This window comes from Halichoeres trimaculatus, unplaced genomic scaffold (genome assembly GCF_033239565.1).
Source record: "Halichoeres trimaculatus isolate MK-OKI-2021-1 unplaced genomic scaffold, fHalTri1.1 fHalTri1_scaffold_14, whole genome shotgun sequence".
Taxonomy (NCBI): domain Eukaryota; kingdom Metazoa; phylum Chordata; class Actinopteri; order Labriformes; family Labridae; genus Halichoeres; species Halichoeres trimaculatus.
The window spans coordinates 14,840,376-14,860,561 of NW_027437192.1; the positions used below are offsets into that span (position 1 = coordinate 14,840,376).

General features: G+C 40.5%; 1 protein-coding gene across 1 annotated transcript in view; it reads left to right on the forward strand.

The window, feature by feature from the left end:
* thsd7aa (thrombospondin, type I, domain containing 7Aa) overlaps positions 1 to 20,186 on the forward strand; it is a 190,169-nt gene that overhangs the window by 60,907 nt on the left and 109,076 nt on the right. The window lies entirely within an intron of this gene.

Below are 20,186 nucleotides of genomic sequence, written 5' to 3' on the forward strand. Positions count from 1 at the left end.
TTTAAAAGAACAGGCAGAAGCAGATTGGTATTCCCGTTCCCTCGGGTCCAAACGGATGTATTAGAGCGTCTTCATGGACCTGATCATGCCTGGCTCCGTACTGAAAAACACGTTTTAAGATTTCATCTCTTCTGTTTGTGTTTTACAATCCCTGGAGTCGACAGTCTATTATTTATGCTGTTGGCTGGAGCTGATGGAGTAATTTCATTTGTTCATCCGTTTGTTATCTCCTTGTTTCCCAGTGGAGAGGAGGAAGAGGAGGAGGAGGAGGTATTTCCTGGGCATGCAGGAGGAAATGTGGAGCTTGTGAGTCAGAGGATAATGTGAAACCTTGAACCTTCACAAATTGATGAGATAAAAAAAGATGTCTTTTTAAAATCTTATTGCTTAAAATATCCAGCAAGCAGAGTTTTGAGAAAACTGAACCAAAAACATGGAAAATGGAAAGAGAAGGAGTGCAGGACCTTCTATTTTCTGATATCTGAATCTTTTAATAAAAGTCTTGTGGACATTTATTCCCAATCTGCAATCGTCTACAGCTACTCTGAAACTGACACTCTATTATGAAAAGTTCAGTAACAATGTGTGAGTGTTGTTTAGTTCTCCTCTCACTGTTCCTCCTCTGCTCTCTCCACCCTTAAATTGCAGCCTACTTTAGGTTTCACCTCAGCATCGATCCAGTTTTCTTGTTTATACCAGACAATGATTGTTGATGTGTTTTTTCTTTATGATAGCTAAGTTATCAGACTCCAAATGAGCAGACAGCTCGAATCCACCCTCCTCCTGTCCTTTGTCTCTGCTCACCTCACTCCCAGTGACATTTAAGCAACCTGCCCATCCTTCCCCCCTCCACCCCACATCACCATCCTCCCTGCCACCCTTTGTTCCCCACCTCTCTGCAGAAGGGGTTTCTTTTTTTCCCAGCATGTCTGTCTGTCTCCACCCTGCACCTCTTTCTCTTACTGCAGATTGAAACCTTCCCTTTTCATCCCTTCACCTGCTCCAACATTAAAAAAACTGGATGTTATAATCATCTCCATAACACACCAATTTATGTGATCAATATGAGCCGTTTATGAAGCTTTTATTAAACTGAAATGAGAGTATCATCGACCTCTACACATTCATATTCATATTTTAATAACCTGGACCCTGATGGCTGACTTATGGAAATCATCATCTGAGGACAGCTAAAGGAAAAGAAATCCTCACACACTCATTTGATTTAGTCTTTTCATGCAACGGGTCTGATTTAATTTTTTGCTCTGAACCGGAGGCTTAACTAAGCTAATTAGCCGGGCCTGCTGATGGCATACAAAACAGGAACACGGTGATTAAAAATGGTTACGCTGCAGTTTTAATTCACCTGGCAGCTATTTTTCATTTGGACCTTATCAGGCATTAAAGAAACTTTATTTAATACGATTTGCTGGCGGATGGTCTATAAATCTGCAACTTTAGGAAGTGTTTTGTCAGCTCATAGTGACTCATATTTTCTGAACCTGAGGACCTTTGAATCACTCTAAAGCGAAACGTTAGAAGTCTGTCACACACAGTGGGCTCTCTCCCTGACTGGAGTTTGTGTCATTGAAAATATGTGATACTATTGTTGAAATATTTGTTGGTCTTTGCATTTTCTGTCTCGTGTAGCTGCACTGTGAAGAGTTGTTTTGTGTGTTGATTCTGGCGCCTCCTGTGGATAAAATCAGTAGTTTTTGACTGCATTTCCCATGAGCACCATCACCCAAGATGTGTGTCTTTCTGTTATTAAAACTAGATCTTTTTAATTCTGCTTTTTATTGATCAAGACAACTTTTATTAGGGTGCTGATCAGGCATTGATTTGAAGCTACGTCAAGTCGTTAACTAAGGTAGCGGCATTATCTGATAAACTACGATTTAAAACTCTTATTTAGCTTAAAATATGATCAGAATTACAGATTTATCATTCATCATCACAGCCCATTATGCCATGATCATTTTGATTTAATGTTTTACTACCTGGATTTAAACAAGCACATAAAACTGAAACCATCTTAAAAAAGTGAAGATAAAGTTGTTTGTAGTTGTTAGCTCCATTAACCTGCTTAGCATACATAAACCTTTACATTTCTCCCACGCCTAAGACAAATAAAAGAACATACATGAAAAATATATATATATATGTATGTGACACTGGACAACAAATCCAAACTCTGTATTTGTAGTGGCTCAAAGGTCAAGTAAGTCATGCCCTAAGTTTAGTTAATCCCAGAGTCTGAATGCTTAAGTTTCTGTCTTTGCAATCACTGAGCCAGACTACATCCTGACGGACAGTTTGGCACCTTACACGGCGGGCCCTGGCACGAGTGTTTAAGTGTGTTAATGTGTCAGTTTATGGGAGGGCGTGGCATCAGTCTGAGGATTACCTTGTAGTACGAATGCTAGAAAGGTGAATGTAGGCACAGCTGGTTTGTTAAAACACTCCATAGACGAGGTTGAATCCAGAGTAATGATTAAAAGCACCAAAGAAATGAATCAAAACCTCTGCACTGCAAACTATCTGTGAATGGAGTAGTGGCTCTGGTGGATTTACACTGATGCTTCATTAAGATCTGTCTGTGTAGGGATTTTTTTAGAATATGGTCCGACTGCGTTCACACCAAACACAAATGATTATCCAATCTGTGCGTCCATGAACACATGAATGTTTTGTGAAGCAAGACTGCATGCGAGGTGAAGGGGCAGTGCTAACTTTCAAATGATAGACAAAGGTTTTCTACGATACCAGATAATCCAACCTTCTCCACTTGGTTTATGCATTCATTTTCAGTTTAATAATAAAAACAAACAAGCAAACAAACAAACAGGTAGAGTCTAGAGTTAGGGAAAGCTGGATAGAAACAACTAACCTATGACATCAAACTCAGATTTTTCAACTTTTGCCAATAAGCGGATGAAGCAAGGAAAGTTGAGAACGTTGGGAGTTTGTGTCACTTGCAGATATATTTAACTTCATTTGCACCATTTGTGTCGCCTGACAACAACTGAAGCCTACTTGCACCTTGACATTGACTCACACAGATGATTTTAATCCTGTTTGGTGTGAACACAAACCTTAATTACATAGCTGATGTATTCTACGTCTCCAGAGCTGATTCGTGCCCTCTTTAATGTTTGTGTTTCTACAGAAAAAACAACATGTGGCATCTCAAATTGAACAAAGATACTGATACACACCAAGGCCATTCCTGACAGAGCCTGCGTAAGATGTTCCTCATTGGGGATTTAGTACAGTGCAGCAGCCATGGCAGCCAGTTTTGTGATTGTTGGTTGAAAAAGTTTGCTTTGGCAGATTCCAAACCTTTGTTTCACAGCATGTTCAGCAGAGCTCTCAAACAGAGATTTTCATTTCAGAGGAGTTTCTGAAAAAAAGGTTGGACTCATGGTATATGCTCTCATCAGGTGGCAGGATTGAGGGATGTCGTGTCTGTCGCCTGGTTTGTTTAATAGATTATATAATGGTTAACCTTCATTCTGTCAGTATTCTGCACCGTGGCTCACTGGGGACGCCTTTAGCGTGTGATGTGAACGATCGTGTCAGTGTAAAGCGTACAGAGGAGCAGGCAGAGCCAGCCATGGACTGGAGCTACAGTTGGCATTTCCCTTGTTGCCAAGCAAAGTCTCCTAATCAGATCAGGACAAGTGGATTAGTGCCAGTCCTGAGTGCAAAGCTGGTGACAAAAGCTTCAACCACCCAGCCTCTTCCACCTCTACACCCCCGCGGCTCCTACACTCTTCTTCTGTCCGCCGTTTTTTCCTCCTCCATCCTTCCTCTCGCGTCCTCAGGGAGCGTTCTTCCTCATGTTTTTCAGCCAAATCCAATCATGTTAGCCTCTCCACTCCTGGTCCTGGCTGACTAATGCCTTTTCATCTAAAGGGCAGATTTCGCGAAAGAGTCACCCTGCTATCTCCTCTGATGCCATCCGTCCTCTTCTCCTCCACCCAATGGCTGTACATCTCCTCCTCCTCCTCCTCTTCCTCCTCGTTCCTCGAGGCGGCTATTTCTTTTCAGATGAACCTCAGCAAACCCTCAGGTGTCTTGATAAGGTCGCAGCCACTCAAAGCACGATGGGTCCACATATTTTCTTGCTGCTCGGAGATCATCCATCAGCATCGAGGCACTTTCACCCTTTTTTTTCTCCTCAAACACTGAAAAAAAAACTTTCATTTTGAGGGAACACATGGCCTGCACCCAGCCTGAGAACATCTTTACATTTTCTTACAGCAGGCAGATTAATTAATACTTCAGAAACTTCCCCTTCTTATTTCTGTAAATGCCAGCTGCAGTTTCAGGTGAGTATGTGGGTTAATTTTATTGCAGAATGGGAACAGTCTGACACATTTCCAAGCCTAATGGCTGCTTTATATTCAGGACACTTCACTCTGTTTTCTGTTAGCATTGTGACGAGGACAAACAGTCCCTGAACGCCTCACTCTCAGTAAAGGAAAGAACAAAGGAGAAATTCTTAACATCTGCAGCCTGGTGGTGGTTTTGTGGAGGGGGTGTGAGGGGGAGAAGAAGGGGGCTGGACGGGGAGGGGGATGCTGGGCAGGCAGTTGCCATCATTAGGGGAAACAAACAGGGAGTGATTGTTTCGGCAGAGCTCAAGCTGTCACAGCAGGAATGGCCAGTCGGTGTTGGTAATAGGAAGCTGGCCTGCAGAGAAGGTTAGAGTGATAGTTGGAGCCTGAAATGGGACATTATTACAGATAGTGCTGCTGTTGGCTGCCTCCATCCAACCTCTTTGATGTTTCATCTTGTTGGGGTCTGACCAGCAGCGCTTTAACAAGAGGAACTGACCGATTCTGCCAAACACTTAAGCATCCAGACTGTCAAAGCTGTGACAAAGCTGCTGCTGCTAAAGTGCATCCTCTAAACCTAGCATCCTACAGGTTTAAGGGTATAAACAGCTAAAGACACTTTCAGCCTGCAGCAAACAGGCTGAAGCAGCAGCAAGAAAACCCATTGAAATGTGCCCACCCAGTGTGCTTCTTGACCTACAGGCTCAGATTTAATCCAGATTTCTGACAGGCAGGGATGTAATGTCACACTCAAGTTACGATACATTACATTGAATGATAGCAAACGCACCATGACATGTTTGAATGATTTTTGAACAGCTGTGGTCACCTAACCCTAACCCTAACCCAAGTTTCGGTTCAGTCTCTAGAACAGGCCCATAAAACTGATCATGATGCTTTTATTTCACCCATTTCTGCTTAGTGTACTGCAGAGGATTAGAGCTACAGAATGACACTGCATCTAGTTTATTGTAAATTCAGGTTTGCAGCAGTCACCTCCAGCAGATGTATTGCTTTTGCAACATTTGTGAATCTGCAGCTTGCGCACCTTTGTTTCATCTCCTTGTAGCACGTTTTATCGCGCTTTTTTTTTTTTGCAGCTGTGTTTAGTTTGAACTTAGGCACATTTTTTGGTGGGGGATTTTGCATAATTTGCACATTTTGTTGCAAATTTCTTCAAATAAAAATCGTCATCTGTCCTAGCCGGGTACTGCAAATGGAGATAGTAATTACAAGCTGTGCTTAATATATTGTGTTGGGAGAAATCAGGAGAGCTGCACCAACACGAGGAACTTGGATCATCTTGTGAAATTTAACAGAGGTTGCAGAGGTTGATTCAGAATCATGATTCTTTTGACAATGCAGTGATGATGAGCTGACAGATTGAGTATATAATGTTTTATAAACCTTTCAATAAACTGATAGCTTACAAGCTAATGCATGGTGGATGGCTGCTCTTCTGATGTCAACCTTTTATCACAAAACAGAAATTTTGTTACAGATAACAATAATTAAATTTTAGGTCTTATTGCTATTACTTTATGATTCTTTTTTTTTCTGGTTATTTGATTTTATTTTCAAAAAAATTTTTTTTTTTTTTTCAAAACTTAAGTGTATTAAAGGATGCAGAACCTAACTATTTGTCCAAACCTCATACTTTTGTACTGGCTAGATAGGTTTCTTTCCATGTTTCTTGACTTTTTCTAATTGCAGATGTGCTTTTATTTTGAAAAGATGTAAAGAGGTAAACTTGCTTATGTTGTCCAGTGGATTTTCTGTCTGGTTAAAAAGAAATTGCAAATCAAAACAACAACAACAACAACTACAAAAAGGAAAAAAAAAACATTGATGAATCATCTAACAAACATGTTTGTCTAAATAAGGAGTCTTTTTACATTATTAAAACACTTTGATAAACAACGTGAGCGTCAGGGACAAAAAAAATAACTTTTTTTTTTTTTTTTTACTTCAGTGAGATGTTGAGAGCATATGCCTATAGAGGATTACATTTCTAGCATTAACCCTTTGACCATCTCCCTAAAATACCAAAAATACCTGGCAAACTGAATTCAGATGTGGATTACGTTTTTGAACCCTCCAGACTACATACAAAGCTTGGTCTTTCACTAAAGGTAACATGTTGAACTTTTAACCCCAGCAGTCAAAATTACTGTTGATGTAACTAGTATGTAGCTATTGAAGTAAATAACAGAAATGGAATGTTTTTGTCCTTTTCTGGGTGTATTTAGACTTTTGAGATGTTGCAGCGCGAGGAATAATGAAGGTATTAAATAGAAACTGAACAAATTGTAGACGGAGGTCAGTTCATATATCATGTCCCACTTGGGGATATTATAGGCTCTGAGGAGACCATAGATCAACCCAGTTGGTCAAAAGAGGTCTCAGTGAAAAGGACAACAGTGTTGACACTGTAGCACTGAGACTTGAAACACCTCACAGAATAAATAGACTCTATATTCAAACCAAAGTCAAAACAGGCCATCGCCGGTTAACGGGTTGAAGCAAGTGCCACTGCTGCCTGCTGAGGAACAACTTCTGATGCAGTTACACTCAAAGTTTTGGATCTAGTAGTTTTAGTGTGAACGTATGTACTGACAGAGAATGGATGGATTTGCTTGGAGCTCTTTCAGCACTCACAATTGGCACGGTTCAAGTGTAGTAATAGTGAAAGTTTTAACTTTAATAATAACTAAGATGCACTGTAGGTCAGGTGGAAGCCAAGCTGTCGATGAAGAAGGAGTGGATTGTGAAATGTGGGCGGTGTGTAGACATTGTACCAAACGTCTCCTCAGCCTTGGAGCATCAGTTTAAAGAATCAGGAGCTTTTCCAGTACAAGAACAAACAGTAAAATATTGAATGGCAGAGGAACCAGCTCTTAAATATCTATCTTACATCAATGTTGGGTTAAACTTTGAGGGAGCAGCGCAGGCATGGCAAGCTCATCTTTCTGCAGAAGGTTGGAGTGGCAGAATTTCATTGCATTTTGAACTTTAGGTCCGCAGTAGATCAGACTCAGACTCTATGAGGTTGCGAAGATAAAACAAACGCTGAATATGTAAATGTACATTACTCTCACATCGCATGGCTTCAGGTGCTGATCAAGGCCTGATCTCTGATGGCATGGTCTGTTGTTACCTCTGGCTCTGTGCGTCACCACTTTCCTGGTTTGGTGCCTGATGGGAATATAAAGCCTCACTTACATATGAGCTTGGTTAAAGAGGTTTAATGTCATGAAGAATCATTTAGTGAACATGAAAAGGTGTTTGTGTTTCCTTATGTGTGAGCGCTGAGTGGGCGTCAGTGTGTAATTAAACCTTTGAAAACGTTTGAGATGAATGTGCTCTTATATATTTACCGTCACTTTGGCACAATCACTCAGAAAAGAAGCCTCTGTTTCCTGCTTCAGAAGCGCAGCAGCATGAAACAGCCTCCTTTATGTTGTGTGTGTGTGTGTGTGTGTGTGTGTGTGTGTGTGTGTGTGTGTGTGTGTGTGTGTGTGTGTGTGTGTGTGTGTGTGTGTGTGTGTGTGTGTGTGTGTGTGTGTGTGTGTGTTTCCTCTGATGCATTTTGTTTTTGGTGACTGTATAAGAAGCAGACTGATGAGTCACAGTGAGCTGGCACGCACGCTGCCCCCTGCGGTTCTTCGGAGGTCAGCCAGGGTTTAAACCAGAACTCTGAACATGTCGCTGAAACAAAGCAAATAAACAAAATCAGCAGTGACACGATTAACAGAAACCTCCTAGGCTGATGCTGTTATTGAGAAGTCCTATAATTAATATATAAGACCTCACCAATCTGATCACAGAGATGTTAGGCATGATAATTTAATCTATTTTCTTGTCTTGCATGCTATGCTGCAAAATTCTTCACAAACAGCTCAAAATATATAAACTTAGATCTGAGCATGAAAACTTAACTTTAAAGGTTTATAGCCTACCACTGAAAGCACTAAGAAGTTGTAATCTATCCCTCCTTGATGAAAACAGGAACTTGGTTTCACCCGTACTGCTTTTTTTTTTTTCAAAGTATTGTCCCTGTCCATTTAAGAAGAAAAACTTGTAACATACATGTGTAGATAAGATTACAGGAAAAATGTGGCCTTTGCTTTCCAATTTTAGGAGTATACAGCTGTAGAAGAAGAAATAGGATGTGTTTTGGTCAAACAGACTATATTTATAAATTGTAAATATTAATCTCTGAAAAATGGGTTTTGTTGTTTCTGTTTATATTAGGGATGCACCAATCTGATCCCGGTATCGGGTATCAGCGCCGATCCAGCCCCTCAAAGCTGGATTGGTCCAAACTTGACACTAAGGTAAAACTATGATTAAGTGCAAAAATTTACAATCAAATAGTCATTTCTGTAAATTCTGTACCAAACTGCTGTTAAACACTTATAGTTTAAATAAATATCAACCTCACTAATTCCATATGTTCTCATTTTTGTCTTTTACTCATTACATTACCAGTCTTATCCCACAGTAGAGTATGCAGTTTATTATTTAACACTGGTATTGGATTAGGATTGGTACCGGTTGATACCCAAAACCCAGGTATCAGTATCAGGACCAGAAAAGTTGGATCGACTCATCCCTAGTTTATATTCTTCATGGTTATATTTCTTTACTTTTAGAGAATAAGACTGAGTAAGAAACTGCCACTGGTGTGTCGGCTCTGAGGGGTTCTGACCTTCCAGGTCTGATAAACAGCCTGAACACCATGGAACAGGGTCAGTGGAAGTTAAAGAGGGGGCATTCTGATTATATTATACTCATATTTTAAACAAGGATACAAAGTAGCAATGCTGGGTGTTCATACCAATCATGTATATTTTCAAACCTCTACTTATTAATGTGTCGTAGAAATCCCCGAATCTGTCTGTAAACTCATCAAAATGCTATGTTCTAAAAAACTGTCCAAGATCTTAATGAGACTAGTTAAAATGATGAGACCATTCCTCACATAAGGATTTCCCAACTGGTTTATGACATACTGAAGTATTGGGCCTCAAACACCAAGGTCTCCCCCTGTCAAGCCTCCAGAGGTCTGGCCAATCAGAAGGAAGTGGGTTTGTGGAGTGGGGAGCCTTATAGAGACGGCATTTTAAAAAGTGTTTCAGACAGAGACTGAAATAAGTTTTTTTTTTTTTTTTCCCAGTTTTTTTTTTTTTTTTTAAAGCTGTAAATCATGTAAACCTCCTGCTTGAGTATCAGCCTAGGAAAAGCAAAGCACCTCTTCCTTAAAACAAAGACTAGAGTAGAAACCTATCAGCTTTGGTGTCAAGTTGAAGTGAGGATGGACCAGAAAGGATCTTGTGGAATTTATCCATAACCTGAATCATCTGCATCGTGTTATTAAATGTATAATGGACAGAACCCTGTAGCTTCATTGACACCCCAGTCTGGGAAAGTATATGCCGTTCATTTTAAGATTTTCAGTGGAATAAGTCCATTAATTTGGCATCGAGTCTGACATTTTTCCAGACATTTCAGGAGGATTTCTACAACTGTTTTTGTTTTTCTCCCATTTATAGAAATCTTCAGTTCATCAGCATTGGGGACCCAACCTGGATCTATTGTCTCCTTCCTGAGACACTGCGACATGAGTTTCAGCTCATTTACCAACATATTTTCCAACGTTCTTTATTTCTCAGCTTGAATTTGTCCTCACGTGTCTTTCTCTTTTATCACAGCTTGCATGTTTCAACAAACCAAACCTTTTTCGCCCATGCAGTTGAACTTCATTTTTCTACTTTCCTTTTCTTTATCATCTTTCTTCTCTATCAGTGACATTTTTAAAGGTCAGAGTAAGCCAAAGAAAGATGAAAATCTTAGCTGGATAAGATGAGACTGGTGCAGCAGCAGGGGCTAGGATTATATCTGTCATTCCAAGTCAATGAAAAGAGATTTACAGTGTTTTGAGGAAATATTTGGAGTTGCGGATTAGTCCGAATGCAAGGTCAAATCTTGCTGAGTTTGACCCTGCACGGTGAAAACTTGAGACATTGTTTTGCTGATTGGGACAAGTGAAGTCTTAAACATTTGACATACAAAACTTGCTGAGTTAGTTGTTTACCTCAGAGGTTGTGACTTGTTTTTTAGCCTTATCTATAAAAAGTAGAAACACTGAAATAATGAAGGATTTTTTATCTTTGGAGCATGAATAAAGAACATTTCTCTCACAAAATGTATAGATCAGGGTGAATTCACACCACGTGTCCTTTAGAATTTAAAGAATACAAAGGAGTTGATTGTGGGTCACAAAATTGTCCAAGAAATTCTTGAGTCGGGGAAAAAAAAAAAAGCAAACAAAAGAGAATACAAGTCTACCATCTGTTCATGTTTAGCTTCAGGACCATGTTACTCTTCCCAGAGCCAAACGCTGCATTTAACAAGCAGCAGGCTCGGCTCTGAGCTGCTGCACTGAAGGTGTTTTCCATGTAGCAGCACGACACCCCAAATGAGCCGTGTAATGTCGCTTCCTGAAACGGATGGCTTCGTTGTTCTGACAGGCCTTATGAAAGATGCATGAAGGGTGGTGTGTTGGAGCCTGTGGTGCTTCTTCATACCTTTATCCAATGAGCCCGCCAAATTTGAGCTGTTATCACCCTCGACACACTCTTACCTAACAAACTATGTGTAAACACCTCGTACTGTCTTTGTTTTAGCTCCGTGAACACAATGCATCAGTTCATAAGGTCTCGCCATGTGAGGTCTATCTCCTACAAATGGACTGAGTCTCTCAGTGCTGCTGTGTTCTGAGGCTGCAGCAGTTCAATCATGTTCAGCCAGGGATCTGTTTTTAATGCTACACTTTGCATGGAGCCAGCAGGGGGTCTTTGGTGACCTCAGGATAAACACAGCCCACTGTCCTGTCATCCTGCTGCTGCTCTGCTTTTGATCATGCCGTCTGCACATCAAAGATGCACAAAGGCACTCAGCCAGAGACGAGTACAGCCAAAAGCTTAAAGCAGTTTGCTGTAAAACAAACAGGGGCGGGGGCGAAGACGAGAAGAAAAAGATCCTGAGCTGCTGTGAAATACGATGATGTGAAACATTGCTCCTTACAAGTGGAACATTGTCTACAATACGGCATTCAGGTTATTGTTTTACTCCAGTTTTTGGACATGTTTCTCTGCTCCTTTGTTTCCTTTGTGACTCCAAAAGCACTTGAGGAGGGACTAGGTATGTCCTCCTATATCTTTTACTGAAACATCTCAGTGTTGTGTTATAATTTGTTTTGTTATCTGTGAGCTATGACTTAAAATATCAAATTCCCTTAATCTATCTGTAAACTGATCAAAACAGCTGAATAAAAATAGCACAAGATCCTCATGGAATATCCACGAGATCTTCACGAGACTTGCTGAAATGATGAGGTCATCACATGAAGATTTCTTAATTGGTTCATGACATTTTGGAAGGGCAGGCCTCAAACAAGGTCTGCCCAAAGCTCAGCCCCTCCCTGAGGCCTCTAGAGGGCTGACCAATCAAAGGGGAAAGGGGTTTAAAGACACATGAACTAAAAGAAAAAAAAAAGAGTTTTAAACAAAGACTAAAATAAAGCTTTATGAAAACTGTAGGGAATCCTTTCAAAATTCTAGTCATGTTATGTTACAATAGGAGTACCAGACAGTATAAAGCCTTAAAAAGGCACAATACCCCTTCTTTAAAGTATCTTGAATCTGTCTAGCATCAACACTTTGCTCTTTAACGAGCTTAACTCCCAAAACATCTGAAATCTGCACAGATAACAAAGTCTGCACCACGCTGAGCTGTTTTCTTTACGTTCTTTTCCTTGTTTTCCATACACAGCCAGTGCACACAGCAAGAATGAAGAGAAATGTGGCTACTTAACGTGAAAAGATTGGTTATTTCTCCACATTTTGTGCAAAGAGGTGATAATCAATTCATGAAAGCTAATAACTCAAACCTCCTGTGGCCAGTCGGAGCCTGACAAACAGTGAGATGTGTGACGTCTGTTCCATCAAAACCTGATCAACAGTGTCTCGCACGTTGAGCATGATGGAACGATGAGCAACAAACAAGAAAACAATCATGATGAAATCAACAACACACGAGTGTAAGAAAGGTGCGGCCTCACAAACAAACTTATTCTGAATGCATGAGAGGAACAGAGGGAGAAAAGGAGCCCGCTGAAGACACAGAGAGGCCCGCAGAGAGAGGGGATAAGTGAGTTAACTCTGCAGAGGAATCTGTAACTGATTGCTTTCTCTTCAGCCTGAAGGCTCCACAGCTTTAATGCTGTGAGAGCAGCCAGGAATAACTCTGTAATGCACACAGTTCAAGAGGCTGGCTCCTCTGATTTGGAGCCATTAGGCTTTCTCATGTCTGAATTAAGGTTTTGCTGCAGAATGAGGGCCCATGAAAAGCTCTAATGACTTTACTGCTGACTTGACCAGAGGTATAATAGCTATGATCAAATGTCAGTGTTAATGGGTTTGTGCTGTATGGACCAGCGTCAAAATGTCCACAATGAAACACCAGAAAGATGTGGTGGAGCATGCTGGGAAAACTGCACTGGAATTGTACATGACTCAAAATCAACGGCAGTCATGATGCTTGTCTCAATGTTAGTTGGTATTAAGATCTGCCTGACAACTTCAATTTGCAGATGATCTTTACTGATTAGCACTGCAAACTTATCAAGTGTTCCTGTCTAATTTTAAGTACAAGAGATTATTTTTTACTTGACCTGTGTCACATTCACCCAACCAGTCCAGAAAAATGTCTTGTTTCAAGTTATTTAAGACAAAAAAAGGTCTGAATAGCTCGTAACAAGAAGAAAAATATCAGCCAATGGGACAAGAAAAATGCGTTTGTCTAGTTTCTTGAAATAAGAGCACTGCCTTCGCACAAGTAACTTTTCTCTTACCCAATAATTCAGACCTTTTTTGTGCCTAAATAACTTCAAATAAGACATTTTTATCAGCTGTTCCGGTGAACGTGGATGATATTAGGTCTAGTTTTTACTGGAAATGAGACAAAATACCTGATAAGATTTCAGTGTTTTGCAGTGAGGAAAAGAGATGCTGCATTGCTTTTACTCTCATCTCTGTGGTTGTTTTCACACCTGAGAAACTCGTCAAAGTGATGCTTCAGATTTAATCCATCACTTCATTTGTCAGATGTCAGATGGCCCTTTTCGTAAAATGAGCCTCTCTTTTCAAGATGAATACAGGGAGATATGTGACACAAACACTGCTCTGTCTCATTCATCTCTACACTTACACCTAAACTAGTTTTGGGGTTAGAGAGTTTTTAGGTTCAACGAGCTGACCCTGTCTGCATCTCCTGGTAGCCTTGTTTCTGTGTCAGGTTTCAGGCAGGTTTCCCAACAAAAGGGCCGAGCTGACCAGAGTGTACACTTCCTGTGCAAGACAACATTACAGAACACAGAAGAAAGAGCAGAAATAACTTAAGATGTCATTAATTTGATTTCTTCTTGTGTTGAATTGTTCCTGAAATGTAAAAAGGTTAAGATAATGGAAACAGAGTTCCTGCAGTTTCCTGGACAGTTACTCAAAGCTGCCATTTCTATGCAGGATCCAAAAGTGGGTCACTGGGTCAAGGACTCTGCTGTAGGAGTAATGCATGTAAATGAAACCAATTTCCTGCACAGTGAGACGATGTGCGGCTCAAGAAAATGTAAAATACAGGGCAGAGGATTCAATCATTTGCCAGCTGTTTATCTTTGCGGCGTGCTGCTTATTGAGTTTCCAGCTGGAATAAGATTTCTGTGTTTCACACTTATGGAAATTCAGTCTTTGCATGAAGGCGTCCAGTCGTTAACGGTAAATTTCTGACCTTTTCAAAGTCTCTTTATCATCGACACGTGTTTAATGTATGAATACAGATTGACTGCCTGCCGCTGCCGCGCTCACCTCGCCCGCCTCTCTATCTTGAAGCCTCTGGTGGGATGCACATCTCACACTGGTTCCCATTTTCTGTGTAAATGCCAATGCCAATCTTCTGTTTGGCACCATGGGAGAGGTGGGAGGGGAGCAGGTGGGAGGTCTGGAGGTTGTGAGGTAGGATGCGTCCAAAAAGCACAATCCCATTATTTGGGGTGAAATCAAGTCTCACAGATCTAAATTTCCTTGTGCTTTTGAGATAAGCCTGCTGAGAAATAACCCAAGAAAATCTTTTTTTTTCCTCCCTTGTGGTCTGATGGCTGTTGAGCAGACTCATGTCTGAATCGTGAAGATTGGAGAAGTGTGCTGCACCTGTGAAGATATCATTTACTTCCTGTGAAAAGCATCTTTTTTGGATGTATTGGTTTTTCTTCTGCTGATAGCTCCTCAAATTAAATAAAAAACCTGAAAATCAGATCTTACTCTTCATGTGGAAATCAGTGGGTCGATATCTGACTTTTTTGTGGCTGCAGAGAATAACTGAAGCAGCTTTCACTGTACCAGCAAGCTCATTTTCATTCAAGATAGGATGAATTTGAGTTTAGTTACAGGTTAATGGAGTGCTAATTTATGTGTGATGTGTGTAGCCGGGAACATTGCTGAGTTATTAAGCTTTAAATTTCTGCATCAAACCAATGTGCACAAAGCTGAAGAAGAAGAGATATTTAACAGACTTACTTTATGTTTAAACCTTTCTTAACCCTTTACGACCTACCATACCAAGTCTGTTAGAGCATATGTTTACATTTTTACATGCTGTAGTGTCATTTTTTGCATCAAACCTTTTTCTATACATCAATACAACCCTTATAAAACCCAAACTTTAGTAAAATGTATACACTTATGTCCAGATTTACTAAATAAATTGCTAAAGGTGCAATAAACCATTAGAAAAGGAAAACGGGATGATGTGTACCCAACATAGGAAGTGATGTGAACAACCATGGTCTACTCTGGATTGTTATGTTTTTATTGTTAGTGCTGTATTTTGGATTTCTCCAAACAGATTAGCGAAAAGAAACAGCGCTCTGGGACATATTGAATACTCACTCAGAAAGTATACACCAGATGCATCTGCAGTGTGTCTCCTCTGTTACGGTAAATGAATCAAATAGGTTTCATTCAAATCACCGGTCAACCCATCCTGGATCCGTTCTGTTGCAGTACGTCTTCGTGGCTGGTCAGTTGTGTTGTAGGTAATACGCAGCCTTCCTGTTTTTGAGGACACGGAGCTGTGATGCATAAATTCAGTGAAGGGAAGATCCAGGGGGACAGGAAGTTGAGACTGCAAACTTAAAACACTCATTGACTTTCAAAATAAAACAGACCGTGTCAAAATCAGTTCGTATTTAGCTTGACTATGACGACCAACAGACATGATGAGTGGAGCCAGACCAGGAGTTAAAAGGTTTGAGGTTTTACAGCCCAACATGAATGAAGAGACTTATCAATGGAGTGAGAAGCACAGGGACTCTTTGGTCTGTGATTCCAGCTGTCAGAGTGAACACACAGATGAAGTGTGAGTTGACAAACGCAGTCAAGACCCAGAGCAACAGTCACACTGCAGACGTATCTGGTGTATTACAGGCGTTACACAGAGCTCCATAGGATTAGTGCAAAAGAAGGACGTAAGAAAGAGACGAATAAACTGCTTGGTCTGCCAAATTCTTTATATACTGTCAATATAAGAGCATAAACACATGATCATCCCTTTTTTCACCCAACATTTTTTAATGCAAGAATGATGATGTTAACAAACCCAGAAGCAGAGTCAGAGCACTGAAAGAGAAACCAGAGCTTGATTGAAGCCTGTTTTATACGTCTGCTGAAGCCTTATCAGGTAGCTGGCTCAAATCGCCTCCTAAATGTAACTATGGGTGGAAACAACAAGGGCTGCAAGCTGCCTAACCATGAACGGCCATACAGTTCATCTCCACAGACTTAACTTCGCTATCATGTCTTGTAATGGCTGCTGTATATAAAATGACAACATATATCACCTTCCATAAACCACAGCACGCTCAAGAAACAGTTTTGTCGGACACTACAACAGAGTCTACGCAGAAAAATAAACCAGGCTTTATGTGTCAGAAAGTGACCTGATGTAAAATATAGCAGGCTAGAGTATCTGTATTGTTAAAAGCAGACCAAAGATCTGTATTATTAACTTATAGTTTGTTTCGTCTCTTCACTTTGCTTCATAGTCACAAACGTCAGAGTCACAATCGAGTCTTTCACAGCGTGCTGAGGTGGAACATTGTGTGTCATGACTTAGGAAACCAAGTTCAAGACTTTCCCTTGAGGAGATCATCTGTATCTGTATACAAATAGGCCTTCATTGGTCCATTTTGCCTTCAGCTCTTGGGCGGTAGTCATCACCTAGGTGCACACTTGTGCCCAAGTTAAAAGCATCAACATCTGGCTAAAACTGTGCAAAGAGCAAAATTAGATACCTGTGTGTCCCTGTGTCTGCATGGTAAAGACAGTTGGACTTCATCCCTCTGTTGTATTATATTGTAACAAAAGAAACAACAGAATTACTGCTTTTGAAGCAGTGAAAAGAAACCTTGATTCTTGGATTTTCTTTGTCTCTTGGTTGTGTAATTGTGCCTTGCTGATGGGTGTTTGTTGTATAATCAGGAGGAGGGGACAATTAGACCTGTGACATCCCTCCTGCAGTGTCCTCCTCTCTGGCACGCTGCCTCCCGGCGCTCCTCAGTCTGTAGTAATATGATGTGGGCCAGCGTGAGCCCAGGCACCCTTCTTTAAGCTCGCAGCTCACCATTGGCTGGGGGATAGCCGTGTTGTTCAGCGGCATGTTCATAAATTATGTTGAACACCTGCACCGCGCTGAGACGGTACCTCCTGCCAGGGCGCTCGTACTTTATGGATGTAAACACAGTGGCCTCTTTAGGGAGCTGGATGGTGATGAAAACTGCCCAGATGGCCACTTAGCTCTGCAGCATGTAGCCTTTTGTCCAGATTGCTAATAACAAAATCACTTTACAGTAGTTTTTCATCGCTGACCTCTTCACAAAGTGTACACTGCATTAAATGTTACATAAAACAAGCGGTGTGCCTCAGAAACCCTTCCCTTCCTGTGGTTTATTCTCTGATTTGCAGCCAGTGAGAATAATGGACACACTGAGATGTGTGACTGCAGCTGTCTCTTGTGTCTGGCTGCAGTTTCTTGCCCCTCGTATTGATTTCTATTGATCCGGACCCTCTGCCTGCAGCTGTAAGCTAATTCAGCCTGCTGCGTCTTCCGCTGACATTTTCATTGCTGTACCTCAGCGTTGTTGAGTGAAACCATAAAGCACTGTTTAATACGGCCCCCTGACTTCATAGTCTGAGAGCAATAAATTACTGCATTGTCTGCTGATCGACAGTCACAGCTTGGATGTATATTCTTTTCATGGCCGTTCTCAGAGGGAGCAGACAGTCTGGCAAGTCATTGAATTAATAGTCTGATTCCACTCCCCATGAGTTTCTGTTGCACATTTCAACTACACGAGCCGACCAAAGTGCTTCAGATCACAGGCAAAATAAATAATTTTAGCAAAGAAATTAATTATGACTATCAGGCAAAAATAATGATGTAAAAATTGAGTTAAGAAAAACTTTGACAGAAAAGAGACATCAGTTCAAAAGAAGTGTTTCAGGCAGAGGCTGAAATAAACATTTCCTAAAACACCAGTGAGACTAAAAATTGGCAGTTGCTTGGATGGAGGCTTGTTTTGTGTAATATCTTGACATAGACCTTGAGCTTATTGTGTGCTGTCAAAGTCTGGTGACATAGTCAGGAGGCTGCAAACATTGTTTATATAATACATCATGGTGATGTCAGTCAAACACAGGGATCTGATCTAGAGGTTTGGTTTTCTTTAACCCTGCGAGACAAAAAGTGTTTCTTACTTTAACAAGAGCTTTATTTCTTTTCTTCATCTCAAACCCTATTTAACCTCAGGTGGCTTGTTCCCTCCAACCCTCAGTTATTAGTTTCCAGTCAGGCTGCAAGGTGGGGCAGTTGTAAGTGCTCCACAATGAGAAGGTTTCTGGTTTGAACCTCTGGCTTGGAAAATGCTTTCTGTGTGGAGCCGAGTACTCCGGCTTCATCCCAAAGTCCAAAAGCAAAAAACAAACAAACAAAAAAACATGCTCATCAGGTAGACTGATCTCTCAAAACTCTAATGTTAGCCCTGTGTTATGCTGCTGACCTGTTCTTACTGCACCCCAAAAGGGAAAAAGATGTAAAGATAATAGATGGTGTAAGGTTAGACGAGTTGAGGTACAATCAAATAACCAAAATGCCAAAAAAAATGAGGGTTGGAGCTCTGTAAATCAGCACTTTGACCCGCACAGCACACGTTCTAGTTCACACTCCCAAATGTTTTGACTTCATCTTCCATCCAACACCAGTGTATTCCATCCTCATTTATTTAATAATCTACTAACCTCTGACTCTTATCCATTTTAAAAATACATCAGGTTTATCAAATCACTATCAAAATACTTTTACAAGTTCTTACGCAAATTGAGCATTTCTTATTTCATTTCTTTGTACTCCACCCCTTCCTTTCATTCATACTTGGTGCCTTGCACTTGGCTCAACTCCTCATAAGCCAATTACAGGGTGCACTTCTGGAAAATGAACGGAAAATGAAGCACCTCGGCTATAGCGGCCATATTGGTAGTGGCAAGGGCTTCACATACAGCCACAGGGTGCCTGTCAGTCACGTTACCCTCAGCTGTGCCTCTTATTGGGGGGGGGCTCGCGATCTTAATATCCTTTGAACAGCTGAGTTCGGAAAAAAGTCAACCCCCCGTACAGTGTGTGCTGATAGTAAAATTAGCGACTCAGACAGAAGACGTTTTTTGAACCAAGCTGCAAATGGGTTAATTTCTGCTTTGAAAACAGCTTTTTTTGGCTTGGTGTGTATGTGACTTCAGGTACTCCAGGAGCCAGCCTCAAGCGAACACTCGAGAAACAGCAGATTTTAGCACTTCCCCATTGTCTCATATTCTTAGACCGGAGGTTGCTGCTCGCTCTAGATCAGGCCCATGTTTTCAGTTAATTGCTTCCTTGTTACATTTTTTTAAAAAAAGGTTGAACAGTTTTCATACCAACTGTTCCTCTTTTGATCTTTCTCTTTGCTCAATGTGACACTCAGGACTCAGTCCACCCAAGCCTGGAGTGTTTCCTCTGCAGGAGTATTTGCTGAGGATGAGGAGAAGTGACCCACTTCTGCACTGTGATTAAGATTCCTCTGATCAGCTAGGCTTTCCCTCCAAAACACCGGGCTCATAAAGAGTCTGGTTCTATGTAAATTAAGCTGTAGACAGGTGGCAGGAGATTGTGGATGATCCAGACGATGAGTCATTTTTTTGTCATGTTGTCAGATATACATTTCTTTCAAATCTTTCTTTTTTTTATTTTTTTAGAAAGTTACAGAGATGTAGGGTCATTTTTATGCATTTATTTATTTATTTTCAAATTCTATTTTAATTATCTATTTATTTGAATCAGGAAAATCAAGACTTTTACATAACCCTAAACCATTCTCATGCTTTTATAATAAGAACACAGAGCATGAAGAAAAAAAAAAAACATTTTGAAATATATGTACATCTCTTTTTTTATGCTCCAGGAAAACAAATACACAGCAGAAACTTATAAAAAAATAACACAGCCAGTCTGAGTTGAGATAAGGAGATTTTAAAACATAGTCTGGCTTCTGGAAATAAAATAAAATAAAAAAACAAAAACAAAAGAAAGATGAAATGTAGGAGAAAGAAAGAAAATTGGAGGCACACTTATTTTTTCTCCAACTTGTTAAAATACAAACCACAAATGTCACCTAAAGTAAAATGATTGACTTAAATATTA